We start from the raw sequence: 13,649 nt of genomic DNA on the forward strand, positions 1-13,649 counted from the left end.
CTGTTGATTACTGATTCTGAAATTTATCATGTAACAAAATGTCTTCTTGCTGTGTGTGCATGTATATGTTTGTTTCTTAACACTTTAGTATTCAGTTTTCCAAATACTGTACAAATGTCCATTTTTATTGAAATATAGCTGACATAAAACACTGTACAAGTAACAACATAGAGATTTGATTATTTAGACTGCAATATGACTTCCCTTGTAGCCTCAGCTAACAACACTATCGAGTCACATCATTTCATTTCTTCTTGAGGTTGTTGTTTAGTCACTAAGTTGTGTCTACTAGTGACTTAGTAGAGTCATGGACTGTAGCCCACCAGGCTCCTCTGTCCATGGGATTCTCCAGGCAAGAATAGTGGAGAGGGCTGCCATGCCCTCCTCCAGGGGATCTTCCCCACCCAGGGCTCAAACCCAGGTCTCTTATGTCTTCGGCATTGGCAGGCAGGTTCTTTACCACTAGCGCCACCTGGGAACAACTAAGATCTAGCCTCTGCATGTGTGTGAAGTCGCATCAGTTGTGTCTGACTCTTCGCAACCCCATGGACCATACTCTTAGCAAGCTTAATGCTTATAATACATTTTAATACTTATAGTATCCTGATTCTCCCATCCTCTAATAGGGTATCATTTCCCAGGGGCAAGGGATTTAAGTAGATGCTCCAGATCAAGTCAGAAAGGAGCACCTCAGTCCGGAGAGACCAAGCAATTGCTCCTGTGTGCATATCAACACCAGGAGCTTGAGGGATGAACACAGACCAGATGCTTCCCCCACTCCAGAGACCGCTCCGAGATGTCTCAAGGGAGCAAGAGGTTTTGGGAAGAACTGGAGTCTTTCCTGTTCTTGAGCTAACCCAGAAGAGTAGCTAGAACAGGTCCTGGAAGAGGGAAGAGATACTGAAGCCATCAGGAAGACTCTGCTGATGGAACTATTGGGGCCTTCCTGGTGGCTTAGATGGTAAGGAATCTGCCCGCAGTGCAGGAGACCCAGGTTTGACCCCTGGGTCCCAAAGACCTCCTGGCGAAGGGAATGGCAACCCATTCGGTATTCTTGCCTGGAGAATCCCATGGACAGAGGAGCCTGGCGGGCTACTCATGGGGTTGCAAAGAGTCAGACACGACTGAGCGACTAACAGTTTCACTTTAATGGAACCAGAGGGCACTAAAGCCGAGCCTGGTGGTACCAGCAACCTCTGCCTGGACTCCGCGACCTTCAGGATCAGACATTTGTGCTGTGCGTAGCTGTGAGTGAAATGTTTTTTGTAGATCTTTTTATTTCCATTTTGGATTTTCTTAATATTTTTGTTTTTCTAAAATTAATGGAGTTTTAAATTGCTTTTTATCTAGCTGAAACCTGGTTACTTACAGCTTCTCTTGCTCAAAACTTTTATAACTTCTAGTAATTAGTCTAGAAACTTCGTGTCTGTATGTGTGCTTACCTAAACTATCGTATAATCTGCAAACAACAGCAGCTTGCAGCCTTCTTATCCTCATAATTTTAATATAACATTCTTACTACAGTGACTGAGGCCACTGGCACAATGATGAAATAGAAGCCTGAACAGTGGGCATCCTTGTCTTTTTCCTGATTTTAAATGTTTTTTTAACATTTCAGCAAAGAAGCAGCACATAACTGAATATGCAGAGAGTGGCTGTTTTCATTCTAAGACCTTCTCCACTATTTCATACTTTAAAACATGTAGAGAATTTAACTTGATGGGATTTAAATTAATAAATGGCCAATAGGTATTATGCAAATTCAAGCATAGCAATAATAATGAATGTCCAGATGAATGACTTTTCAATAAAAAGATATCAATTTTTACTTAAATTGAAGATTTTTTTAAAAACATTTTAATATCCAGCACTAACAAGGTCACGGTGATATGCACAATCTCATATAGGGGTGCTGGGTTTAAGCTAAAATAACCTTTCTGGATGGCAATTTCATAATCTGTGCAAAGAACCATGCAAATATCTACTTCTTTTGACATAATTTCATTTTATCCTATGGAAATAATTTTTTAAAATGTGCATTAATATTAACATACTACAATTGGGGCCAAAGTTCTTATGTAAATTATGGGGGATTCTTATGTAAATGACGGTATATCCACTAGAAAAACTGTTCTCCAGTCATTCAAAAGAGAATTTCTGAAAAGCATGGAAAATATTTAAAAATAGAGAGAGAGAAAAAAATAGGATACAAAACTCTGCAGAAAGGGCAGAATTTCAGCTTTTAGACAAGACAGAGAAATCTAACTTGACCTTTGACAGTAAAAAAACGGAAATCTGCACAGAATTTATAAAATAAATGTTTCAGATAGTTAAAACACACTGACTGGGATCTATGAGAAAAGGAAAAAAATCCCAATGAGATGAGCCCTGTGATCTCCCCAGCTTCCTGTCTGGAAGCATTTTACATACGTGGTACTGAGATGTGGTATCAAGTATTGCTCAGCAGTCCCGTTGAGTTGAAGAGACAGAAATTGAGGCAGCTGGAATATGGAATTAGAGTACCAGAGATGAAAGAGCTACAGAGTAGACATGCAGAAATTCTCTTGAGTTTTTAGCTGATATCCCAAACTTTGAGCAAACTCCAATTTCTGGGGAAAGAAAAATCACTGGAAAACCAGATTCATTTAAATTCTGATCATTAAGAAAAGGGAAAATTCATTGAACACTGGCCGCATTCTGTATATACTCCAGAATGCTGTGGTAGAAGGGCTAAAGTAGCCCTGGAGGGGAAAAAACACCCCAGAATCATCCAAAACAAACTGTGAAAACAAGCTATGGAACACTGTGCAAATGACTGCAAGCTAGGACAAAATTCAACACTCTGTAATGGAGGAAAACAAAATCCAGAGTCCACAGTGTGATAACACAATGCTCAGTGTTCAATCAAAAATTACCGGGCAAAAGAAAAAGTGGGCAAATGTAGAGTAAGGCCAGGAGAAAAACCAATCCACAGACACAGACCTAGAAATAATGGAGATAATGGGATTTACAGACAAGTACCCAGGTGATGCCACTTGTAAAGAAGCCACCTGTCAATGCAGGAGGCATGAAAGACACAGGTTCGGTTCCTGGGTTGGGAAGATCCCCCAGAGGAGGGCATAGCAACCCCCTCCAGTACTCCTGCCTGGAGAATTCCCTGGATAGAGGAGCCTGGCGGGCTACAGTCCACAGGGTCATAAGGAGTCAGACACGACTGAACTGACTGACCACATGCGCACAAACTTAAAACAACTGTTTTATTTATACCAAGAAGTAAGTATGAACATAAAAGAAACTGAGAAAAGAAAACTTAAGATCTAAAAAAGGACCAATAAAAACTTATAAGTTAAAAGTACTATATCTGAATGAAAAGTTTCACTGAGTGGTTTTAACAGAAGATTAAACAAACGCAGAAGAAAATATCAGTTAACTTTAAGACACAGAAATAGAAATTACCCAAACTGAAAAAAAGAAAAGCGATTTTTAAAAAATTGAACAGAGCTTAGAAGTCCTATGGAGCGATTTGAAATGTCCTAGTATACATATGAATTCCAAAAGACAAAAAGAAAGGAGAAGGCACAATTTTTGTAAGAATAAGGTTAAATTCTTTCAAGTGATTTTAAAAACTATAAAATATTAAAAAACTCAACAGTCCAAGCAGGATAAAATAAACTAACACTAATATACATCACAATCAAATTATTGAAAATTAATTATCAGGATAAAGTCTTTTAAAAGTAGCCAACTAAAGAGACCTATCACATACAGGCAAACAAAAATAAGAATAACCTCTTAACGTCTCACCAGAAACAATGCAATCTAGATTTAGACAACAGAACAATACCTTTAAATTTAAGAAAAGAAAAAAATAAGTTCAACACCTATAATTCTATACCCAGAGAAAATATCCTACAGAACTGAAGGTAAAATAAATTCTCAGATAAGTAAAAGTTGTATGAATTCATTGTGCGCAGGCCTCTACTATAAAACATATTAAAGGAAGTTCTTCAGGATGAAGGAAATTAATATCAGATAAAAATTTAGGTTTACACAAAAGAACAGAGTAGCAAAATGGAAAAGATTCCTTGTTCTCAGTTTTAAATTACTTAAAAGGTAAATACTTATGAAAAAGTAATAAAAATATATTGTGGGGTTTATAATCTATGTACGAATAAAATGTACTTCAACAATAGCAAAAGGATTGAGGACAGAAATGACAATTTACTGTTTTAAGGTTCTGACATTACACATAAAGTGGCATAAAGGTAGTCTTTAAGTACACTAAATCCTAGAACATTTAAAAATAATAAAACAAGGGAATATAGCTAGTCAGCAAAATTAATGTTAGAAACAAACTCAATCCAAAAAAAGGCAGAAAAATGTGACAGAACAGATGGGAAATAAGTAGCAAGAATGGTAGATTAAACCCAACCATAATGATAATTCCACTAAAATAACATGCTAATTAAGAGGCAGAGACCCACTATATGCCATCAAGTACAGACAAAACACACTTTAAATACAAAGACAAAGATTGGCCAAAAGTAAAAAATGAAAGAAAGATATATTATTCAGACACAAACAGTAGGAAGCTGGAACGGCTACACTGCATCAAACAAAATAACATCCATGACAAGGAAGAGTGTCAGATGTAAAGAATACCATTACATTACAATATGAGTCAGCTTTTGAAGTCGACATATTTAACAATCCTCAACAGCGGAGTTCCAAACTACATTCATCAAGAGTTGACACTATGATAGACAAATTCATAATTTTTTTGAAAATTTCAAAATTCCGATGGCCTTATTTGCTAGAATAGTAGATTTACAAAACAAGCAAAATCTGAACAACACTATCAACCAGCTTAACCTGTCATTTATAAGATGTTTTACCCCAGACTGCAAAATGCACCTTCTTTTCAAAGATATGTGAAACATTCTCCAAGATATTCTATATATGGGAGTATAAAGCAAGTCTCAAAAAATGTAAATCAGCTGAACTCCTAACAGAAAGTGTTCTGTGATTATAATGAAACTAAAGTTTCAGTCAAAACCAAAAATATTTTAGTTTTTACACAAAATTAATACCAATATACATAACTGATAGGCTCAAGAAAAAAATCATAAGGAAAACCAGAAAATATTAGAAACTGGATAATGATGAAAATATAGCCTATCAACCTTGTGGGATGCAGCTGACACAGTGCTTAAAGGGAAAAGAATAAAGCTTAAAAAACTTAAATTATAGAAAAAAAATCAATGACATAAACTTCACATTTTAAAGGAACTGGGAAGCAAAACTGAACTGAAAAAGTAGAGGAAAGGAAATAATAAAGACTGGAAATCAGTGAGGAAAAAAATGAACAACAGACAAAAATCAAAACTAAAATATGATTCTTTGAATAGACTGGTAAAATTGATAAGTTTCTAGTAAAACTGATTAAGAATAAAAGAGAATTTTACAAATTATCAATATCAGGGATGAAAGAAAAAGTAAGGGACATCATTACAGATACTATAGACATTAAAAGAATACCCAAAGAATATTGTGAACAATTTTAGGTCAATAAATTCAACAACTTACATGAAACAGATAAACTGCTTGAAAGACCAGTCATAACATATAAGAAGAAAGGAAAAAATGCAAACAGACCTATGTCTCTTAAAGATTGAATTTGAAACTGAAATCTTTCCCACAAAGAAAACTCTGGTCCAAATAGCTTTACTGCTGAATTCTCTAAGACATTTAAAAAGGAAATTAATAGCAATTTTAAAAATTTATAAAATAGAGAAGGAAATGTTTTTCAACTCATTTTACAAGATCACCTCGACCCTGATAATAAAACCAAACAAACACATTTCAGGAAAATTACAGGCTAACATCTCTCAGGAACATAAACATAAACATGAGGGTCCTTAATAAGTCCAGAAGTATCTAAAAAGTGCAATACAGCATGACCAAGTGATATTTATCCTAGGAAATGTGAGGCTGCTCTAACATTCAGAAGCCTTTAAACTGCAATCTATCATATTAACAGAACAAAGAAGAAAAATCAAATAATTATCTCAAAAGATGAAAAAAAGTGACAAGAAGCAACATCCATTTATGATTTTTTAAAAAAGCTTACACAGAATTACAGATAGAAGGAAACTTCCCTAATAAAGGGCACTTAGAAATAACTTACAGCTAACATCAGTTAATAAAGACTAAACATATCTCCTCTAAGGTCAGAAACAGACAAGCATGTCCACTGTCACTATTTCTATTTAACACTGTACTGTATTAAAAAATGTGCTTCAAAATATCCTAGGTAGCCAGTACAACAGAGGGCAAAAAACTAAAAGGAGTACAGACTGGAAAGGAAGAAATAAACCTTATTTGCAGGTAATATGATTGTATATTTAGAATATTCTAAGGACAAAGTCAGCATGTAGAAATTATTTGAATTTCTATATACTAAACAGTTGGGAAATGAAGTTTCAAAAACATGATTTGCAACAGCATCAACCTTAAGTATTTGGGGTAATTTAACAAACTATTAAAAAAATGATAAATTAAGCTCCAATACTGTTTAAAATGCAGAGAAAAATGATAAAAATGTATGCAAGAATATTCAGTGGTTTGTCATCGTGTGAGCAGGACCCTGTGGGGCTCCTTGGGCATGGAAGCCTTTTTGTGTCCCCCGTTTCTTATCTATAGGGAACAGATTTCAGCCTCCACGACCTTCCTGGAGTTCCGAAGAACAGGTTCAAACAGCTGTTATCAGGGAAGAGAGGATGCAGAGACAAGACAGAGGGAGGAGCAATGACAGCAAAGGGATCCAACCAGTCCATCCTGAAGGAAATCAGCCCTGACTGTTCATTGGAGGGACTGATGCTGAAGCTGAAGCTCCAGTCCTCTGGCCACCTGATGTGAAGAGCTGGCTCACTGGAAAAGAGCTTGATGCTGGGAAAGACTGAAGGTGGGAGGAGAAGGGGAAGACAGAGGATGAGATGGTTGGGTGGCATCACCGACTCAGTGGACATGAGTTTGAGACAGTGAAGGACAGGGAGGCCTGGCGTGCTGCAGTCCCTGGGGTTGCAGAGTCGGACACGACTGAGCGAATGAAGAACAGCATCCGCGCCTGGCTGCTCAGCTGCCCAGTCGTGCCCGACACTGTGCAATCCTATAGACTGTAGCCTGCCAGGCTCCTCTGCTCACGGGATTTCCTAGGCAAGAGTATGGGAGTGGGTTGCCATTTCCCACTCCAGGGGATCTTCCTGACCCAGGGATCAAACACTTGTCTCCTGTGTCTCCTGCATAGGCAGGTGGATTCTTCACCACTGCACCACCCGGGAAGACCTAATCCTCATAGAACCGTGGTCTTAAGTGCTCTCCTGAGTTCTGTGACTCCTTCAAGCAAATTACTGAACTACATAGCGGGACCCCTGGATTTGTAGGCAGTCAGTCAAAAGCACAGGTGGCGGGTCCCACTTGCTGCTGGCATCTGAAGTCAGGTCAACTGGGTGGACTGTGCCCTTAATTTGTGAGGTCAGAGGTAACTTTGGGGGGTTAACTCAGACCTGAATTGGAGTACAACCAGTTGGTATCAGAATAGTTCAAACAGAATGGAAGAATAAAACAATGTCTATGGAACTGGTGTGTGTGTGTGTATCTCCGTTCAACAGTTGCTTACTGGAAGAGGTGCAACATCCAGAATTCCTCCAAGTTTACCCACTGGGCTATGTTCATAACCCTCGTGTACGCGTGTGACTGGGGTGGGAGCAGACGGGCTGGGCTAAGAGGAACAGAAGAGTTTATGAATGGTTCAACTGCTCTCCAGAATCGTATTTTAGTACAACTTTAAGCTTCTCATACAATAAAAACCCATTAATTTGAAGCACTAATTTGAAATTTATAGAATATGGGCAAGATTCTCTTGTGGTTTATCTTTGGTTAGCCAACACTTTTTTACTTTTTCATAATTAAAAAACATAAGATACTTCTAAGGGAGAATATTTAACAAAAAAATTATTTTTTGAAGCTGAAATAATCTATTACATACAAATAACACTTATGCTAATTATAAATTGGCCTTTCCTGTAATAAAAAGATCTAGACAACAATTAGGATGAAAAATTTGTATCAATTGAGAGCTTTCTAAAACTAGTGAAATAAAACCCAAACTATCTTTAATATATTTTAAAATTAAAATTCAATCTTTATTTTTAGCCAAACCTTAGTGAGTTTTTAAAAAATTAATCTGAATCAGTAAAGTTTATTGAATAAAACTAAGTTATCAAATCATTAACATTTTGGAAAGGCCTCTGGAATATTTCTGTTCAAGCAAAACAGAAGTTCAAGTGTTTCCTATTCAATGATCATACCCACCATCGAAAGAAAACACACATGATCTTCCCGTGTATATGTCACTAAATACACAAAGAAATCTGCTTTAAGATACATTTTTATGAGAAAGACAAATGAAGTGTTATAGATTACAGGAGACTAAAAGAAATGTCAACTCAATTCAACTTGATGGCCTAGACAGAATCCAGAAAAGAAAATCAAATTAATGGAGAAGTATGTGAATTTCAATAAGCTGTAGCTTGATTAATGACACCAATGTTAATATCCTCTCCCTGACTACGTACTATGGTTATATAGAAAGTAAGTGAAAGTGTTATTCTCTCAGTCATGTCTAACTCTCTGTGACCCTGTGGATTGTAGCCTGCCAGGCTCCTCTGTCCATGGAGTGGGTAAGCCATTCCCTTCTCTGGGGATCTTCCTGACCCAGAGATTGAACCTGGGTCTCCCATACTGCGGGCAGATTCTTTACTGTCTTAGCCACCAGGGAAGTCCCATGGCTATATAAGATGCCAACATTAAGTAAAGCAAGGATAAGATATAAGGAACTTCTGTGTGTGCTATTTTTGCAACTTTTCTGGAAGCCTAAAATTAGTTCAAAATTAAAAGTTCAAAGCAAAGAAGCATTTCCACCCCATATTAACATTTTTTACAGTTTAAAAAAGTTCAGTTGGTCTGGAATGAGAAAAATCCATTTTAGGAAGCTACTCTAGATCCTGGGGGTGTCAGGGAAATAACAGTAGTCCTATAAATTGTATCACTTGCTATTTCTACCATGATTTATTATTAAAGTCATATAATCACCCTTCCAACTTAGTGAAAAGTATTTGTAAGTTCTCACAACAATTAACCAGCCACTGCTAGGGTTGTACCTGCATCCCTCCAGTTTTTCTTTGGAAAAGAATTCAGACACTACCTCTATCTAAAGCTGGTATAGATCTCGGGTTCACAGTGGTCACATCTAAATTATAATATGCCTCCAATTAGGTCTACTGCTTAACACTAATACATTTGCCAGAAAAGTAATAAAATTAACAGCATGGCACTTTTTCCCAACAGGGCAAAATAATTTACATAGAATGTTTCCAAGCCATATGTGTGATAAACCTTAATAGGCAGAGTTAAGTAGAAATTTACGCTTTTTTAAATTTTGATGGTATCATAAAATGAGTTCCAGCTACCTTTGAGCCTGGGCAGACTGACCGCTCCATGAAGACATAATATAGCACAGTGTGGACTGGCTTACTCTGCAGTGAAGGGAAGGTCATGAGCTCCTTTAGCGAGTACCCTTCTTAGATAGAGGTTGACTGGCCAAAAACTAGGCAGTGGGTGTCCGTCCATCTGTCACTTTAGAGATTACTTTAAAAGGTACCGTTTGCTTATGAGTTATATATAATGAAACATCAATTACATTCTCTGGGTAGTATACACTGCTATTAAATCAGGATGTTGTGTGAATTTTTCAAAATAGGTTTTTGCTGCTAAATGCAAATATACATATGGAGACTATTTTTTCCCCTCCAACCCAATTCTGTACAAACTCAAGGTTGCACTCAGTCTATCCAGACATCTACAATGGATGTGGCAGCAGCTTTGGTTGCTCTGCAATGTTCTCAAGCCAAAAAAAAAAAAAAAAAAGAAAGAAAGAAAAAGAAAATACACATACTTCTTCACATAAATATGGTGAATGAATAGGCTATGCTGTTAAATACTAAAATTCTCCCTGCTCTTCCGTTCTAATTACAAAACCTACTGCGGAGATTACAATTTTTATTCATTCCATTTTTGATCCTTTGAGAATAAGAAAATATTCCAAGTTGCTGAACCATGGTTTTTCACACTGCAGATGACCCTCACCACCAAACCCAGAAACTCCCATATTCCAAGCCAAGGAGAGCAGTTTTAATGAATCACTGGAACAATTCAGTCAATGTTGAATTCTGATGATTAGTTTGAGGCTTAATTGTACTTGCTTTTTCCTCCAGCCCAATCAATAGCTCCTTGCATGGGGCTTGTTAGAGGCTGCTTGTTAAAGACTTGGCAACTGTTTCACCCCCAGGGAAAACAAACGAAAGTGCGAGTCTAATTGCAGAGGTGCAGGTCTGGGTCAATGAGCAGTACCAATGTTTTCTCAGCTAGCCCAAGTTTGACAAGCATCCTCTAGCTGGTGCGGAAAGCCTCTGCAAAGGCTCTCTGGGGTATTGAGGGAGTGGACATCCAGCAGGGCCACTCTGAAACGTGGTGGTATTAACCCATGGGCAGCAGGGGCCCCCCTCCCCAAGAAAACTGAGCATTCTAAGCATCTGACTTTACCCAAGGAAGATCCTTCAAGGATAGGGTGGGCCTCCAGTGGGCTGAGAACTCTTCGTTGATTTTAAGCATCATCATTGAGCCTTACCATGGAGTTTGTGATTGGCATTCTAATGGCAAAAGTTAAACTCCATTTTTTTTTAAATCTCTTCAGAGATATCTTGGGCTTTCCCACCTACTCAGATTCTGGCAACACACTTTCTGCATCTGGATATACAATGGAGTTTCCTAGAGATCGCCAGGAAATACCACTGTTACTCAACAAAGTGAAAGTGAACGTGTAAGTTGCTCAGTCATGTTTGACTTTTTGTGACTGCATGGACTACAGTCCACAAGGCTCGCTCCTCTGTCCATGGGGATTCTTCAGGCAAGAAAACTGGAGTGGGTCTGCCATATCCTTCTCCAGGGGCTCTTCCCAACTCAGGGATCGAACCCGGGTCTCCTGCATGATAGGCAGATTCTTTACCATCTGAGCCACTGACAAACTCATCACTACTCAATATACTGTTTTAAATTCCATGCCCACCATATTCTGAGCACACAACTCTGTGAGTTACATAACTGGAGGTTCTCCTAAGTTTTCTCAGCTATTCTTCTTCCTCTTTTTAACACAAATGGATTGCAAAGGTAGCAAAAAGAATGGAGAGAGGATAATTATGTGTCGGCTGCTCCTGCTGTTGGCCAAAGTAAACCAGCTCTACTCAAAGTGTGATCAGATCACCAGCAGCAGCAGCATCTGGAAGCTTTTAAACATGACCATATATGGGCCCTAGGTAGTATTTACTGAGTCAGGACCTTTAGTGGGTTGGGGGGTGATGAAGCTCAGGAACATGCGTTTTAACAAGATCTTCAAAAGATTCAGATGTACACTAAAGTTTGAGAGGAACTGGGTTAAACGAGCTAGAACCATTGCAACTGCAACCTGGGAGGCATCTCTTCACCTCCCCTTTTCTTTATCCCAGTGACCTGAGCCTTAGTAAGTAACTGGGGAGGTGTAAACAGTGCTCAAGCATGCTGTCTTCTGCAGAGTCCTTCCTTACAAAACATAGCTGCATACAAAGTGCTCGACAACTGATGAGTTCAATCTACAGAGGGTTTCCTCCAGGTGATAATCACAGTGTAGAAGAGCAATTATGTTAAAATACCAACCAGCTAGCTAGTTCACTATGTAGGATTTCAGCAGCTGAGAAAAAGGAATATTAAGAGTGCCACTGGAGAGTAGAAGAGGAATCAGTGAATAAATGCACAGGGCATATATATGGGGCTAGGGCACAGGGGCACAGAGTGTTGAAGGTGAGTAGGTAGAAATGAAAAAAGAATTTTCTCTCCAGCACTTTACAGAATAGTAAGTCACAAAACTATGGAGACACATCTACCATAAGTAGACAATCTGTCAGGTTTTGGGGCTGGGAATTAAACCACTGGCCCGGTCTTTTATTGAAGCTAGTGGTTCTTTTTTGCAAACCCTAGAAACACATTTTATTCCAAGATCCTGAGATTTCTCATGTGACTGTTCAGAGGTTAAACATGGTATCTAGGCTCAATTACTTGTACTAAATGAGACAGGTGGACAAAAGATTCAGAACAGAAACAGTCTGAAATTTTCACAACCTTGCTTAATCCAGGAAAATGAAATATTCTGCTGGTGGGTGGTCTTGAGTGTAGTGATACTGCCAGTGGTTTCAGCCTCCTCCATTAGTGTGTGTGTGTGTGTGTGCTAAGACACTTGTCGTGTCCAACTCTTTGCAACCTGTGAACTGCAGCCCGCCAGGCTCCTCTGTGCAAGGGATTCTCCAGGCAAGAATACTGGAGTGGGTTGCCATGTCCTCCTCCAGAGGATCTTCCTGATCCAGGGATGGAACCTGCGTCTCTATGTCTCCTGCAGGCAGATTCTTTACCACGAGCTCCGTATGGGAAACCCTGCATTAGTGTAGCTTCCTTTTACTAATGTTATTTCTATAAAATCATCAGGATTTTATACCACAATGTCCACTTATTTAAATACAGTTGGTTATTATATAGAGTAAAACTGACCCTGGTTGTGACATTAAATCAGCCACCCTTCCTAATTTACCATCTTCCGTAAGACTGAGAAATTACAGGAGACTTTCATTGGGGCAGGTGATAATTTTCAAATGTTTATTTCTTTTCCCAATTGAAAAAACAAAAACTAACCTATTATGATAAAGTAAAAGCTGAAAAATGTGTTTATGCATGAACAGCTTTTGTTGAAACACTCCAAGCTCATGCCATTTTACTGGGTCAATATACCTATGTTTGGATTTTAGCAGATAAGTTATCTTGCATGCCTATTTAGAAATCTTTAAACACTCTTCAGAGGCAGAATGTAAAAGGGCTCACACGTAATATAGAAACAGATTATCTCTATCAGGAGTGATTTTTGAAGAGAAGTGGGAACTCTCATGACTATCCCTCAGACACAGCATCATGGGAACGGGACTTGTTCCGTCACCAGCAGCTCCAAGGGCTCCAGGGTGAACCCCGGGTGTCTCGGTCACTTCTGTGGGGATGTTTCTATTCCTCACTCACTGATTCATTCAACAACTATCATTGGGCACCTATTACATGCCAGGAACATCTAGGACTGAAGAGAGAGAGGGCTTGCAGCTTGTAGTCTACTAGGGGTGACAGCTGTTAGGTCATCGGAAGGGGCGACATGGCAGTGAACTGAAAAAGTGCCCTTGAAATGAAAAGGTATGATGAAGAGCTGTGACGGGGCGCCCGATGTAAGCTGGAGGGTATCTGAGCAAGCAGATGAGACAAAACTAAAGGGATACCCGAGAGCTCTCTCGGGATGAAGGCCAGGACGACATGTGCCGAGGGGATGGCAGAGAAGCCAAGAGTAGGCTGGGTGGCTGCAGAGATCCAGTGAAGGGGTGCCGGGGGCCTGCAGGCATGCCGAGCTCGGGCAGGGCCTTCTGGCCACACCAAGGACTCGGGTCTCTGCAAGTGTATCAGAAGCTACCAAG

At 38.9% G+C, this 13,649-nt stretch overlaps 1 protein-coding gene across 12 annotated transcripts in view; it reads right to left on the reverse strand.

Moving 5' to 3' along the window:
- Positions 1-13,649, reverse strand: part of PHACTR1 (phosphatase and actin regulator 1) — a 521,359-nt gene that overhangs the window by 130,986 nt on the left and 376,724 nt on the right. The window lies entirely within an intron of this gene.

This window comes from Muntiacus reevesi, chromosome 20 (genome assembly GCF_963930625.1).
Source record: "Muntiacus reevesi chromosome 20, mMunRee1.1, whole genome shotgun sequence".
Lineage (NCBI taxonomy): Eukaryota > Metazoa > Chordata > Mammalia > Artiodactyla > Cervidae > Muntiacus > Muntiacus reevesi.